Below are 17,663 nucleotides of genomic sequence, written 5' to 3'. Positions count from 1 at the left end.
ATGGCACGACAATGGGCGTCAGGGTGTCTGTGCAGTCAAATTACCATTGATAAAATGCAATTGTGTTCGTTGTCCGTAGTTTATGCCTGCCCATACCATAATCACACCGCCACCATGGGGCACTCTGTTCACAACGTTAACATCAGCAAACTGCTTGCCCACACGACACCATACACGTGGTCTGCGGTTGTGAGGCCGGTTGGATGTACTGCCAAATTCTCTAAAACAACGTTGGAGCATGCCAATTGCATGCTCCCTCAACTTGAGACATTTTTGAGTGGCCTTTTTATTATGCCCAGCACAAGGTGCACCTATTTAATGATCATGCTTATTGATATGCCACACCTGTCAGGTGGATAGATTAACTTGGCAAAGGATAAATGCTCACTGAAATGGATGTAAATACATTTAAAAGAAATAAGCTTTTTGAGTGTATTGAACATTTCTGTGATCTTTTATTTGAACTCATGAAACATTGAACCAACACTTTATATGTTGTGTTTATATTTTTGTTTACGTAGTGTATCTCCACACTATGAGGTTGTAAAATATTGGTTTTGGTGGGATGGAGTTTTTGCCTGCCTGGTGATATTAGTTAATAGACCAGAAAAGGTTCCAAACCGTTCTGCCAATAAAATCTAGTTTTCCGGTTTCCCCTCCCCACTCAGACCACTCCCAGACAGTCCTAGCAAAAATCGTCCTTGAGAAATTGCTCTTTGCTAAGAAGCTATTTTTGTTTCTTTTTGAGCATTTTAATTAAAACAATCATAGTAAGGTGCTTAATCGTTACCCAGAAATATTGATATTGAGATAAAAACAGCTGCATTGGCCCTTTAAAGGCAATGTGCCTGCATTCCTGGATACCACATTCATGGTAAATGCTGCATATGTTGGATTAATCAGAAAATCCCTTTAAATGTCAATCGCGCTGTAAGGCGGATGTAACGCGGATCAGGATGAATCCCGGCCCTAGTCTGAACAGCATCTATCCATTACCACAACTAGATCAAAAACCCAGACACAGTTGACTTTCATTTCATGCAGGAGCGCAAATCGATTTACATTGCGGGCGGCATACCAAGTTTCTCAACTTTAACCAGTTGATTTCATACCCAGCTATCAGTATCAAGCCAGTGGGCTGTCTGTCTGTTTGTCCAGGTCTTCTCGATCCCAGCAGTTGAAGGATAGCCAACTCCGCATTACTTCCTGATAATTGAGATGCAGCCCTGGAGAGAGAGAGAGAGCTAGAGCTGCCTGGGTAAAGCAGCTTGCTGCGCTCCCCACCCTTCAGTGGCTCCCCAAATGAAAGAGTAACAGGATTAAGTACCATGTCACTGTGATAGGAGGCACAGAGAGGCAGGACCCTGGTTAAAGCAAGGTCCCGGGTCCTCTGATAATAAAATAGAATTTAAATAAAGTACAAAAAAAGTGTTCCCACCCCAGGGACAGTCAGTCACATAATCTCCCCCTCGGCTCTATTAAGAGTCGCTCCCCCGGTCGCCTCATGTTGATGGACATCAAAGACGCAGCTTGTCAGCGAATGAGTCTGGCAGCAGTCGGTGGGGCATTACTGTAATTGGCTAGAGCGATGGAGAGAGAAAGTCCCTAGTATGTGAAATTAATAATGAATGTTCTGGGTTGGGTTGGGAGACCAGAAGAGAGATGCCTCAGCACTCTCTGAACAAATAAAGACTGAAGCTAAATACACTGGCCTCTGAAAGAATACAGCTCAAGCTGGCAACCCACATGGCTTTAATTATGCCTTCATCGCAGTGACATATAGATAAATAAAATACATACGCAGCTTGATGGTATAGTGAACAGCGATCCCCCAAGAGAAAGACTTCCCCTAATATACTGGGTTTTTCATGGTATTTCTTTAACATTATATCTCTCTGGCTTCACCATCTTACATTCACAGCACTGTATCTCTAAAAGAATGGGAGGGGTAGAGCTTACATCAAATATATAGATTTAAACACTATGATCAAATGGGGGTCAATTTGGCCTATAAAATCTGAGTTAAACCCAATCCGGCAACCCTTTTTCCCCTCCCATCTGCTGGGAGCAGTTGCAAAGTATGGCTCAGCACAGCAGGACCTGGCAACCCTCCCCCAGCTCTCTGCCTGGCTCAGCACAGCAGGATCTGGCAACCCTCCCCCAGCTCTCTCTGCCTGGCTGCACAGCTGTGTTGCGCTTGGATTAGGCCAAGAATAAAACAGGAAGTCAAAATTAAACAAAAGCTTAAAAAAACACAGGCTCTTTAAGTTACCAAAGACTTAGCGGCATGACTCTGACAGCCTGTGGAAAAAACACATACACTACACCTACACGCACTTACAGTATCATATTAAAAACACACATAAACGCTCAATCATTCTGCGAGCACAGTAATTCACATACATTTAGTCTAACACATTTCACACCCCTCCATGCACACACAGACACACAAGCATATTGTCTATAGCTCACGCCCACACATATGGTCCATACACACATGTTAAGTGCCTCAATCTTTTTTCCCCTTTGGTAGTTTATTGTAGTAGTTTATGAGGGTTATTGCAGCCGAAGAGATCCTCAAAATAATAAATGGCAGAAACATCTGTGGAATATCACTCTCCTCTCTTTGGTTGTTCTTCCTAAAGAGGCTCAGAGCTTCAAATCAATATTTTTTTGTTATGCAAAATTTGCCATTTAGCTACTTCACTGACTTGTCATACGATGAATGAATGAATGAATGAATGAATGACGAGAGAAAAGGTGAGAGCAGTGGCGACCCGTCATTCAGGGCAGGTGAATGCTGTTTTGCCTGTTTTGAATGTTATTTTGGCATTAATACGTGTCACATATTAGTTTTTTAAGAGTTAATAAACCTGCAACCTTTATTGATTAAGGCAGCTTCAAAATGCAGGTGTTTCAGCCTAGCTCAGTGCTTTCTGTGGTGGTGGGGCAGCCAGCGGAAAATACGGAGCGTAGGTGTTGGTAATGTTCTCTAGTTTCACTGTGATTGGCTCAGTGTTCTGTCACTCATGGGGACACTACGTCACCGCCAAGTCTAAGGGTAGAGCTCGAAAATGTAAGCCTCTTGGGTGCTGCCATAGAGTTAAATTAGAAGTGCCCATCCAAGAAGGCTCCAGGTCATTGACCACAGATAAAATTACGTCATATCACGTTATATCTACCATAGCTTTGATTGGACTTTCAAAATCTTAGCTAGCAGTCATCATCATGAATCAAATCCTTTTTAATTATTGTCATATGAAGAGAAATTATAGATCAAACGTATCGGTGCTCATCGGCCATTGGACATAAACATTACACAACAAGTTGGAAATCGTAAATTCAACAATGAGTGGTTTGGAAGGAATCAGTGGCTAACTGCAAGCATTGCAAAGCAATCTGCTATTCAGTGGAGTGGCTGTGTGGTCCCAAGTCTGGGATTAAGGGTCTCTTTTCCAAGCTTAAAATGATAAACATTCAACATTGGCCATGCTGTCAATGCTCAAAACAACTGTTAACTCGGAAGACAAGAAAACTGGGAACTCGGGAAAAACGGGACCTCGACTGGGAAAATACGTTTTGAACAGTCATCCAACTCAGAATTGTCATCCGGAACTCGGGCCTTTTTCTAGAGCTACGACCTGAAGATCACTGACGTCATCATGATTCAACATCGTTTTTTTTCCAGAGTTCCCAGGTGTCTTGAAAGCACAATAAATCCAGAGAATGCCAGACTTTGATGACAAAGTTTGATGACAAAATCTGCCCACAAAGGACCACAGCACCAGCTTCCTGTTCAAGTGAGCACAGCATAACAAGGTGAGTCCAAAAATGTCTTGTATGCTGCTGCATAAATTATGTAATATTCCAGGGAGATACAGTGGTTCTTCCTTTAAATGTTTTGAGCTTATGCAGATTGTGGTAAATTTTGTCTTTCTGGCAACAATGGCTGACAATTAAATGACTTGCCATAGAATTCTGCGGCAACTTTTACAGGAAGAACCACTGTATGTATACTGTAGCTATGAAAGTAATACTAAGTGTATGTTGTGTAAGCTGTTTGTAGGCCATGTGCCTCCGCCAAATAATTTCCTTCTTAATATCGCCTACTGTTCTGACTGATGGTGCACATGTAGCCAATAACCTGTTTTAGAGAAATGTAATCATTGAATATTGTAAGAGCTTTCAATGTCTGCTTATATGCCCCCTTTATTTATCCTACGGTTCTTACTTGGTGTACAGGGATAACACTGCAAGAACGGCCCATGTTCTGAATTCTGTCACTGTCAATTTCAAAAGTGCTGAACAACTAGCAGTGGCTTCTTCCTTGCTGAGCGGCCTTTCAGGTTATGTCGATATAGGACTCGATTACTGTGGATATAGATACTTTTGTACCTGTTTCTTCCAGCATCTTCACAAGATCCTTTGCTGTTGTTCTGGGATTGATTTGCACTTTTCACACCAAAGTACGTTCATCTCTAGGAGACAGAACGCGTCTCGTTCCTGAGCGGTATGACGGCTGCGTGGTCCCATGGTGTTTATACTTGGGTACTATTGTTTGTACAGATGAACATGGTACCTTTAGGCATTTGGAAATTGCTCCCAAGGATGAGCCAGACCTGTGTCTTGGCTGATTTTCTTTTGATTTTCCCATGATGTCAAGCAAAGAGGCACTGAGTTTGAAGGTAATACATCAACAGGTACACCTCCAATTGACTCCAATGATGTCAATTAGCCTATCAGAAGCTTCTAAAGCCATAAAATAATTTTCATTTTCTTCCCTTAGAAATCTGTTGTGATGTATCACATTCCCAGCCCACCCCCTCCCTTATTTGAGTTTATTTAAAAACGTTTTTTTTCTCCCCTTTTTCGTACAGTTTTGGTACATCGCTGCAACTCCCTCCGAAACATGACCCTGCCACTGCTTCTTGACACACTGTTCACTTAACCCGGAAGCCAGCTGCACCAATGTGTCGGAGGAAACACCGTCCGGCCAGCGACGCTAATCAGCTTGCAGCTTCCCGGCCCACGACAAGGAGTTGCTAGAGCACTATGGGACAAGGAATTCCCGGCCGGCCAAACCCTCCCCTAACCCGGACGACGCTGGGCCAAATGTGCACCGCCTCATGGGTCTCCCAGTCACGGCCGGCTGTGACACAGCCTGGGATTGAACCCGGGTCTGTAGTGATGACTCGGGCACTGTTAAGCAGTGTCTTAGACCGCTGCGCCACTCGAGAGGCCCCTCCACCCTCCCTGTTAACCCTAAAGAATGTCTGACAACTTCTCAGGGTGTTGGGCCTTTTCCTTCCATTAATGTATTGTATAAACCATAGTCCCAATGCATTTTGTTATGACAATGTTTAATCTATTCAACATTTTATGATAATTTAGTTAGTTAATGTCGGTGTTACTGTAATTGTTTGTCTTTGTGCATGTGTGTGTGTGTGTGTTTGAATATAGTCCTATGCATGTGACAATCACATGGAAATAGTTACCGCTGTCACCACAACTAACCCCCTCCCCATCACTCACCACACACTAGCGCATGACCACCCATTCCCCAAAATGGATTATAGGAAGAGTGCACTTGTGTCTAGGGTCCATTGCATACAAATCAAATCACATTTTATTGGTCACATACACATGGTTAGTAGATGTTAATGCGTGTGTAGCGAAATGCTTGTGCTTCTATTTCAGACAGTGCAGTAATATCCAACAAGTAATATCCAACAAGTAATCTAACAATTTCACAACAACTACCTAATACACACAAATGTAAAGGGATGGAATAAGAATATGTACATAAAAATATATGGATGAGCGATGGCCGAGCAGCACAGGCAAGATGCAGTAGATGGTATAAAATACAAGATATACATATGAGATGAGTAATGTAAGATATGTAAACATTATTAAAGTGGCATTTTTTTAACTGACTAGTGATCCATTTATTAAAGTGGCTAATGATTTGAGTCTCTATATCAGTAGTAGCCTCTCTGTGTTAGTGATGGCTGTTTAACAGTCTGATGGCCTTGAGATAGAAGCTTTTTTTGTCTCTCAATCCCAGCTTTGATGCACCTGTACTGACCTTGTCTCCTGGATGGTAACGGGGTGAACAGGCAGTGGCTCGGGTGGTTGTTGTCCTTGATGATCTTTTTGTCTTTCCTGTGACATCGGGTGCTGAAGGTGTCCTGGAGGGCAAGTAGTTTGCCCCCCGGTGATGCATTGTGCAGACCGCACCACCCTCTGGAGAGCCTTGCGGTTGAGGGCTGTGCTGTACTGTAATTGTTGACATTATACTGTGCTGTACATATGCACATGTCCATAAACAATAAACAATTACAGTATAAATCATTCACACACAAATAGTCTCCATATTCACAGAACACACGCACATACAGGAACTTGCAGTATGTTGTGCTTGGCTCAGAGGAGTGTGGTGGTAAAAAGCGTCTCTCTCCTCAGTTGTGTTGGCCTCGGAATAAAGACTCCACATTTATCAGTCTTTACTGGAACATGTCCCATTCTACCTGACTTTTACTCTGAAGTCAGAGCTGGTATAATCCTCCCTCTTTCCTCCCCCTCTTTCTATTTCCTTCTCCGTTATCATTTATTCATGTTCATTTGCAACAATGTTCTATTCATGTTTGTTTCTGTGTAATGTTGCTTATGTTACTTTGAAGAGTGTTTCTTTGAAAATAAAAATATAACTGGTCTGTGCTTGTGAGTGGCTGTATTACCTAAATCCATAGAATATACTGCACTATGAATAACACTCACACGACAGTATGCATGTGTCCTCTCATTTGTACCCAGCACGGCAGCCAGTGTTTTTTAAAGGGCCTGTGATTTGACAGAATCCTGAGGGGGAAAGGAGGATTAGGTTTAGCAGCTGTTTCCCCTCAAACACTGGAGACGATACGCCGTGGCTACGCCATGCCGCTGACGGCAAATTAATAGATGAAAAGGACATGCGTGGGTCGTCTCAGATAATGCTTAAACCCACCCGCTTCTTAAATAGCGAAGAAGGTGTCCTTTTCTTGAACCCAGCTGTGTGAATCCACTGACACACGAGCATGCAAGCAGGCAAGCACACACACACACACACAAACACACATACACGCAGACACATGGAGAGAGTTGAGTTGAAGGCATATCGTGTCCATGAGAAAGGTTTAAAACATCATGTCTTTAATCTGAGAGCAGCACAAAGCCAGCCTACAGATTAAGCTGCCTGCCTCTCAAGCTACTGTGCAGCAGATCTAGATGGCCCACACTAAGACCCACAGAGACAGGGGCTTTTAACACCAGACACACACACATACATATGAGCCCGCTACTGACAGCAAACCAGAAAACACACGTGCACGCGCAAGCGCACACACACACACACACACACACACACACACACACACACACACACACACACACACACACACACACACACACACACACACACACACACACACACACACACACACACACACACACACACACACACACACACACACACACACACACACACACACACACACACACACACAAGCATCAGGCTAAAATACATTCCAGCTCCAGTCATCTCACTTAATTGAATTGACAACTAAGGACATGTTTTATTCAAATCAAATCAAATATATTTGTCACATGCGCCGAATACAGGTGTAGACCTTACTGTGAAATGCTTACTTACAAGTCCTTTAACCAACAATGCAGCTCAAGAAAGAGTTAGGAAAATATTTACTAAATAAAAGTTTTTATAAAAACAAAAAAAACAAATAGCAACAATAAAATGGCATAACAATAACGAGGCTATGCAGTGCGGTAGCAGAGAGAACAGTCTATGACTTGGGTCACTGGAGTCTGACAATTTTTTGGGCATTCCTCTGACACCGCGTAATATATACAGTTGAAGTCAGAAGTTTACATACACCTTAGCCAAATACATTTAAACTCAGTTTTTCACAATTCCTGACATTTAATCTTTGTAAAAATCCCTGGCTTAGGTCAGTTAGGATCACAACTTTATTTAAAGAATGTGAAATGTCAGAATAATAGTAGAGAGAATTATTTCTTTCAGCTTTTATTTCTTTCATCACATTCCCAGTGGGTCAGAAGTTTACATACACTCAATTAGTATTTGGTAGCATTGCCTTTAAACTGTTTACCTTGGGTCAAATGTTTCAGGTAGCCTTCCACATGCTTCCCACAATAAGTCTTGTGATTTTTGGCCCATTCCTCCTGACAGAGCTGGTGTAACGAGTCAGGTTTATAGGCCTCCTTGCTCGCACACGTTTTTACAGTTCTGCCCACACAGTTTTTATGGGATTGAGGTCAGGGCTTTGTGATGGCCACTCCAATACCTTAACTTTGTTGTCCTTCAGCCATTTCCTCCTGACAGAGCTGGTGTAACTGAGTCAGGTTTATAGGCCTCCTTGCTCATTTTGCCACAACTTGGAAGTATGCTTGGGGTCATTGTCCATTTGGAAGACACATTTGCGACCAAGCTTTAACTTCCTGACTGATGTCTTGAGATGTTGCTTCAATATATCCACATAATTTACCTCCTCATGATGCCATCTATTTTGTGAAATGCACCAGTCCCTCCTGTAGCAAAGCACCCCCACAACATGATGCTGCCACCCCGTGCTTCACGGTTGGGATGGTGTAGTTCGGCTTGCAAGCCTCCCCCTTTATACTCCAAACATAATGATGGTCATTATGGCCAAACAATTTTTGTTTCTTCAGACCAGAGGAAATTTCTCCAAAAAGTACAATCTTTGACCCCATGTGCAGTTGCAAACCGTAGTCTTGTTTTTTTGTGGCGGTTTTGGAACAGTGGCTTCTTCCTTGCTGAGCGGCCTTTCAGGTTATGTCGATATAGGACTCGTTTACTGTGGATATAGATGCTTTTGTACCTGTTTCCTACAGAATTTTCACAAGGTCCTTTGCTGTTGTTCTGGGATTGATTTGCACTTTTCACACCAAAGTCTGTTCATCTCTCGGAGATTGAACGCATCTCCTTCCTGAGCGGTATTACGACTGCGTGGTCCCATGGTGTTTATACTTGCATACTATTGTTTGTACAGATGAACGTGGTATCTTCGGGCATTTGGAAATTATTCCCAAGGATGAGCCAGACTTGTGGAGGTCTACAATTTTTTTCTGAGGTCTTGGCTGATTTTATTTGGATTTTCCCATGATGTCAAGCAAAGAGGAACTGAGTTTGAAGGTAGGCCTTGAAATACACTGTCACGACTTCTACCGAAGTCGAAGCCTCTCATGTGTGGGCGGAGCTCGGCGGTCGACATCACCGGTCTTCTAGCCATCATTGATCCATTTGTCATTTTCTGGAATTTTCCAAGCTGTTTAAAGGCACAGTCAACTTAGTTTGTGTAAACTTCTGACCCACTCGAATTATGATACAGTGAATTATAAGTGAAATAATCTGTCTGTTAACAATTGTTGGAAAAATGACTTGTGTCATGAACAAAGTAGATTTCCAAACCGACTTGCCAAAACTATAGTTTGTTAACAAGACATTTGTGGAGTGGTTGAAAAACGAGTTTTAATGACTCCAACCTAAGTGTATGTAAACTTCCGACTTCAGCTGTCGGTCCTGGATGTCAGGAAGCTTGGCCCCAGTGATATACTGGGCCGTACTCACTACCATCTGTAGTGCCGAGCAGTTGCTATACCAGGCGGTGATGAAACTGGTCAGGCTTCACTCGATTGTGCAGCTATAGAACTTTTTGAGGATATTGGGGACCCATGCCAAATCTTTTCAGTCTCCTGAGGGGGAAAAGGTTTTATCGTGCCCACTTCACAACTGTCTTGGTGTGTTTGGACCATGCTAGTTTGTTGGTGAAGTGGACACCAAGGAACTTGAAACTCTCGACCCGCTCCACTTCAATCCTTTCGATGTTAATGTGGCCTGTTCAGCCCTCCTTTTCCTATAGTCCAGAATCAGCTCCTTTGTCTTGCTCACATTAAGGGAGAGGATATTGTCCTGGCACCACACTGACAGGTCTCTGACCTCCTCCCTATAGGCTGTCTCGTCGTTGTCGGTGATCAGGCCTACCACTGTTTGTATCATCAGCAAACTTAATGATGGTGTTGGAGTCGTGCTTGGCCACGCAGTCGTGGGTGAACAGGGAGTACAGGAGGTGACTAAGCACGCACCCCTGAGGGGCCCCAGTGTTGAGGATCAGCGTGGCAGACTTGTTGTTGCCTACCCTTGCCACCTGGGGACAGCCCGTCAGGAAGCCCAGGATCCAGTTGCAGAGGGAGGTGTTTAGTCCCAGGGTCGGTAGCTTAGTGATGAGCTTTGTGGGTAATATGGTGTTGAATGCTGAGCTGTAGTCAATGAACATAGGTGTTAGGTGTTCCTTTTGTCCAGGTGGGAATTGGCGATTGAGATTGTGAATCTGTTGGGGCGGTATGCAAATTGGAGTGGGTCTAGGTTTCCGGCATATGGTGTTAATGTGAGCCATGACCAGCCTTCCAAAGCACTTCATGGCTACCGACATGAGTAGTAATCATTTAGGCAGGTTACCTTCGCTGGGCGCAGGGAATATGGTGGTATGTTTGAAACATGTAAGTGTTACAGACTCGGTCAGGGAGAGGTTGAAAATATCAGTGAAGACACTTGCCAGTTGGTCTGCGCATGCTTTGAGTACACGTCCTGGTAATCCATTTGGCCTCGCGGCTTTGTGAATGTTGACCCATGCAAAGGTCTTGCTCACATTAGCAACGGAGAATGTGAACACACAGTTTCCGGAACAGCTGGTGCTCTCATGCATTTATTTAATTTTTTTATTTCACCTTTATTTAACCAGGTAGGCAAGTTGAGAACAAGTTCTCATTTACAATTGCGACCTGGCCAAGATAAAGCAAAGCAGTTCGACAGATACAACGACACAGAGTTACACATGGAGTAAAACAAACAAACAAACATACAGTCAATAATACAGTATAAACAAGTCTATATACAATGTGAGCAAATGAGGTGAGAAGGGAGGTAAAGGCAAAAGGCCATGGTGGCAAAGTAAATACAATATAGCAAGTAAAACACTGGAATGGTAGTTTTGCAATGGAAGAATGTGCAAAGTAGAAATAAAAATTATGGGGTGCAAAGGAGCAAAATTAATTAATTAATTAAATACAGTTGGGAAAGAGGTAGATGCATGCTTCAGTGTTGCTTGCCTCGAAGCGAGCATAAAAGGCATTTAGCTGGTAGGCTCGCGTCACTGGACAGCTTGCGGCTGGGTTTCCCTTTGTAGTCCGTAATAGTTTTCAAGCCCTGCCACATCCAACGAGCTTCCGAGCCGGTGTAGTAGGATTCAATCTTAGTCCAGTATTGACGCTTTGCCTGTTTGATGGTTCGTCTGAGGGCATAGTGGGAATTCTTATAAGCATCCGGATTAGTGTCACGCTCCTTGAAAGCGGCAGCTTTAGCCTTTAGCTCAGTGCAGATGTTGCCTGTAATCCATCACTTCTGGTTGGGATATGTACGTATGGTCACTGTGGGGACGACTTGATGCACTTATTGATGAAGCCGGTGACTGAGGTGGTATACTCCTCAATGTCATTTGATTAATCCCGGAACATATTCCAGCCTGTATTAGGAAAACAGTCCTGTAGCATAGCATCCGCATCATCTGACCACTTCCGTATTAAGCGAGTCACTGGTACTTCCTGCTTTAGTTTTTGCTTGTAGAATTATGGTCAGATTTGCCAAATGGAGGGCGAGGGAGAGCTTTGTATGTGTCTCTGTGTGTAGAATTTGGTCAAGAGTTTTTTTTCCCACTGGTTGTACATGTGACATGCTGGTAGAAAAGAGGCAAAACGGATTTAAGTTTTCCTGCATTAATTGGCATTAACTGGCCACTAGGAGCGCCACTTCTGGATGAGTATTCCTAACTCATTTTGAAGTAAATAGCACACTGAGTATTTGAAGGGACGGTACATTTCAACAATAAAGCACCAAAATGCCAGTGAAGCAGAGGTTGATGGTTATTTTGAGAACCCAGGCATCTGTGTGAATGACATGGACTGATAGACATAAACTTGAATTACTCTGACTGAAGAACAACCATCCCTATAGAATGACCTCAATCCAGACAAACCAGTTACAGATATTGATTACAGAACTGAGACGGAACTAATCAGCTGATTCTACATCCAGTCACTGACCTCTCATAGACAAGAGCAGCTCTGTTGGTTGGAGTAAGGAGCTGAGACACAAAGTGAGTTAGCTCAGCTCACTCGATTAGAACTAGGGCAGACATGATGAGCCTGTTAACTCAGTTCACCTGTGAGCATCAGACTCTCCACCAGTCAACTATCAACCACCTAGACAGACACAATTTGTTTACAGAAGCCTAGTAAAAAGAAAGATAGAAGAGGGCGACAACGGTTCCCTACAATCGACTTCAGACCAGACACTGATGTCAGACAGTAGTGGGTCATTTCTATGAAAGAAGATATCCACAGACATGGCAGAGAGAAAAAGAGAGAGAGACTAGCTACATGTTTCCAAGTTATGTTTCCAGAGAGAAAGAAGGTGGGAGAGAGGAAGTAAGACAAAAGATGAGTTGGAGTATAAGTGATATTTGGTGTTAACAGTATCTTGGGTTTTCAAACCCAGATAGTGGGTGACACTGTGGGGTACAGTGTGTTCATGGATGCCAAGGGAAGCCAAGCTTCCCTGAAAAATTGACCAAGAAAAAAAGAAAATAATGTATCTTTCTTCTCTCTGTGTTTCATGATTTTCCTTCAATTCACAAGAGGCTGAATGTATCTCACTGGAGAAAGCATCCGAGCGAGCGAAACAGCGCCCCTCTGTCTCAGTATGTGTAGGCCATATATCTGATGCTGTCTGGTCAAACAGAGTATGACATTGTTGCCGCCTGTAGCATTGAATTTAAGGGAAGCCAGAGAGCACTTGGCTTTCCTTGATAAAAAAATAAATAATAGCCAATCAGCGTTGAGCTAAACTGAGTGAGCTCAAAGCCAGTTTAGATTTGGCTTCACACCAATCACAAGCCAAGAGTCATTTACAGAAAAAATGTGAATTGTTCCATCTCACTGTGTCCTTGTCCTCCAGTGGCTAGCTAGCTAAAATCGTCCCTTTAGCTATGGATGGAGATAGGGATTTGGCAGTGGTTTTACTTAATTGTCCGTACTGGCCAATGATTATAACGATAATTCTGATCTAACCATAAATTCTTACATTGTGCCCTTGACCTAAATTCAATATGAGGCTAGATGTAGTAGGCTAATGTTAACTAGCTGGCCTGGCGCATCATTGCCCACAAAAAGCATTTTAGCCAGTTAGTCTACTACGACAACAAAAACAAAAAGCTTGTACTGTATGACAGTCATGAAAGAAAGGAGGATGGCATTGGTGTTTCTGGGTGACTCGACATGTTTTTTTTTCACATGCGCACACGAATACACACACACACACACACACACACACACACACACACACACACACACACACACACACACACACACACACACACACACACACACACACCATGGACAGCTATATCAAATTTAGTTTATGTTGATTGGACAAAATAGTTTTTGGTATCTTAGTTGTGACTGTATTAGGCTAAGCGTAGGTGATTTGATGATGTTGAAATATTGAAGTTGAAATAGCAACTCCGGATGCTGGCCTTCTAGACACAGTTCCTCTGTCCAGTGTCTGTGTTCTTTTGCCCATCTTTGTCACGACTTCCGCCGAAGTTGGCTCTCCTGCATGTTCGGGCGGTGCTCGGCGGTCGTCGTCACCGTCCTACTAGCCACTACCGATCCCTTTTTCGTTTGTCTATTGGTTTTGTCTTATTAGTTTCACCTGTGTGTATTTTAGTTTAATTAACGTCCTTATATGTAGTAGGTTGTCCCGCCCTTTTTTGTGCAGGATTGTTTTTGTATTCATGTCATTTGGTGTAGTGCTTGTGTTTTATTCTCCGGTCTATTTTTGATCCTGTGTTGGATTATTCACCCTGTGTGTTGGGTTGACCGTGTTTTTTGTGCGCCGGAGAATAAACTGTCAAATATCTGAAACCTGCTCTCTGCGCCTGATTCCACCCACCTTGATAAAACGTGACAATCTTAATCTTTTCTTTTCATTGGCCAGTCTGAGATATGACTTTTTCTTTGCAACTCTGCCTAGAAAGCCAGCATCCCGGAGTTGCCGCTTCACTGTTGACATTGAGACTGGTGTTTTGCGGGTACTATTTAATGAAGCTGCCAGTTGAGGACTTGTGAGGCGTCTGTTTCTCAAACTAGACACTCTAATGTACTTGTCCTCTTGTTCAGTTGTGTACCAGGGCCTCCCACTCCTAATTTCTATTCTGGTTAGAGCCAGTTTGCGCTGTTCTGTGAAGGGAGTAGTACACAGCATTGTATGAGATCTTCAGTTTCTTGGCAATTTCTTGCATGGAATAGCCATCATTTCTCAGAACAAGAATAGAGTGACGAGTTTCAGAAGAAAGGTCTTTGCTTCTGGCCATTTTGAGCCTGTAATCAAACCCATAAATGCTGATGCTCATGATACTCAACTCGTCTAAAGAAGGACAGTTTTATTGCTTCTTTAATCAGAACAACAGTTTTCAGCTGTGCTAACGTAACTGCAAAAGGGTTGTCTAATGATCGATTAGCCTTTTAAAATGATACACTTGGATTAGCTAACACAACATGCCATTGGAACACAGGAGTGATGGTTGCTGATAATGGGCCTCTGTACACCTATGTAGATATTCCATTAAAAATCAGCCGTTTCCAGCCACAATAGTCATTTACAACATTAACAATGTCTACACTGTATTTCTGATCAATTTGATGTTATTTTAATTGACAAAAATGTGATTTTCTTTCAAAAACAAGGACATTTCTAAGTGACCCCAAACTTTTGAAAGGTAGTGTTAGTATTCAGACCCTTCACTCACATTTGCCAGTGATTACAGCCTCGAGTCTTCTTGGGTATGACGCTACAAGCTTGGCACACCTGTATTTGGAGAGTTTCTCCCATACTTCTCTGCAGATCCTCAAAAGCTCTGTCAGGTTGGATGGGGACCTCACTGCACAGCTATTGTCAGGTCTCTCTCGAGATGTTCGATCGAGTTAAAGTCTGAGCTATGGCTGGGCCACTCAAGGAAATTCAGAGCCACGCCTGCATTGTCTTGGCTGTGTGCTTAGGGTCATTGTCCTGTTGGAAGGTGAACCTACGCCACAGTCTGAGGTCCTGACAGCTCTGTAGCAGGTTTGCATCAAGCATCTCTCAGTACTTTGCTCCGTTCATCTTTTCCTCGATCCTGACTAGTCTTCCAGTCCCTGCCATTGAAAACATCCCCACAACATGATGCTGCCCCCCCAATTCTTCACCGTAGTGATGGTGCCAGGTTTCCACCAGACGTGACGCGTGGCATTCAGGACAACGTTTTCAATCTTGGTTTCATCAGACTAGAGAATCTTGTTTCTCATGGTCTGAATGTTCTTTAGGTGCCTTTTGGGAAACTCCAAGTGGTCTGTTGCGCCTTTTACTGCGGAGTGGCTTCCGTCTACCATAAAGGCCTGATTGGTGGAGTGCTGCAGAGATGGTTGTGCTTCTGGAAGGTTCTCTCATCTCCACAGAGGAACTCTGGATCTCCATCAGAGTGACCATCGGGTTCTTGGTCAACTCCCTGACCAAAGCCCTTGTTTAGTTTGGCCAGCTCTAGGAAGAGTCTTGGTGGTTCCAAACTTCTTCCATTTGAAGAATGATGGAGGCCACTGTGTTATTGGGGACCTTCAATGCTGCAGACATTTTTTGGTACCTTCCCTAGATTTGTGCCTTGACACAATCCTGCCTCGGATTTCATGGCTTGGTTTTTGGTCTGAAATGTGTGCCTTTCCAAATCATGTCCAATCAATTGAAATTACCACAAGTGGACTCCAATTAAGTTGTAGGAAACATCTCAAGGATGATCAATGGAAACAGGATGCACTCATAGACTCATAGCAAAGGGTTTGAATACTTATGTAAATAAGGTATTTTTTAAATGATTTTTTATTATACATTTGCATAAAATAATACAAATCTGTTTTCGCTTTGTCATTATGGGGTATTGTATGTAGATTGAAACATGTATTTAATCAATTTTATAATAAAGCTGTAACGTAACAAAATGTGGAAAAAGTGAAGGAGTAGTTTACCGAATGCACTGTATCACACTGGCAAGGGATATGAACTAACAGGTCATAGAGCAAACAATGCAATTATCCCAACACATAGGTTGTAATATGGCTTCCCCCTCCCTGTCTTTGCTTCTTCAGGGACTTCACACACGCACAGCTCCTGGTGGGGTAGTGAATGTATCAGCCTGACAGATAGGTACATAGACACTAACTCTGAGTATAAGAGTTAATTGGAAGGTTGATGTTTTTGACACACTTTAACAGTAAAGTTCATCCGCTTTGACCACATTGAGAAACCAGCACTCTGTTAGTGGTGGTTTGGGAAACACGTGTGAGAGAGAGAGCACACCCTGATGTTTCCTGTGTGTGTGTGTGTGTGTGTGTGTGTGTGTGTGTGTGTGTGTGTGTGTGTGTGTGTGTGTGTGTGTGTGTGTGTGTGTGTGTGTGTGTGTGTGTGTGTGTGTGTCCACTGTATACTGCATGTGTATGTTGAATGAAAAGAAGTGTTATACAAATTGTGAAGAACATTTTTGTATTAGCATATTCCTATGTGTTGTATACAAGCATGTCTCTCTGTATACAATATCTATTCATTTGGATCCATTTTTGTTTTGATGTGCAATTCACATATGTGCCAAATATAATAAACCTTAACTAGCAACATCCTCTACTGTAGGGGCTAACTGAACAGGGTACTGTAGCTGTTATAAGAGTAATCAGAATAGAAAAAGCCTTGATTGAATCCATAAAGCTGCATGTCTTCTTATAGCAGTTCCCCAATCAGCTTCATTTCTCACATACTGTATCTATCTCAAATCAAATCAAAGTTTATTTGTCACGTGCACATGATACAGCAGGTGTAAACAGCATAGTGAAATGCTTACTCTTCCTCAACAATGCAATTATGCTAAATCATATAAAATAATACACATGAGAATGTCCACTATATACAAGGCCAATACTAGTACCATTCAATGCGATCGAGGGCGTTGCTATTCTAGCCAGTCAAAATGCTCTCAACGGTACAGCTGTAGAACTTTTAGAGGATTTGAGGGCCCATGTCAAACTTTTTCAACTTCTTGAGGGGAAGAGGCACTGTCGCACCTTCTTCACGACTATGCGCGTGTTCGGACCATTTGAAGTCTTTAGTGATTTGGACACCGTGGAACTTGAAACTGTCTACCTGCTCCACTGCAGCCCCGTCGATGTGGATGGGAGCGTGGATGGGTATAGATGTCAGACACCGCCTGGTATAGATGTCCTCAATGGCTGGGAGCTCGCCCCCGGGGATGTACTGGACCATCCGTACCATCCTCTGTAGAGCCTTGCGGTTGAGGGCGGGCAGCTGCTGCTGATGCAGCCAGACAGAATGCTATCAACAGTGTATCTGTAGAACTAGAATGTGTTCATAGGAACCCACCCAACCCAGTTGGGGATGGCACCTACAAAGACACAGTGTGTTTGCATGTGTGTGCATG

This window comes from Oncorhynchus nerka, linkage group LG10, assembly GCF_034236695.1.
Source record: "Oncorhynchus nerka isolate Pitt River linkage group LG10, Oner_Uvic_2.0, whole genome shotgun sequence".
Lineage (NCBI taxonomy): Eukaryota > Metazoa > Chordata > Actinopteri > Salmoniformes > Salmonidae > Oncorhynchus > Oncorhynchus nerka.
The sequence above is the reverse complement of the archived record's forward strand: the minus strand, read 5'-3'. Positions refer to the sequence as shown.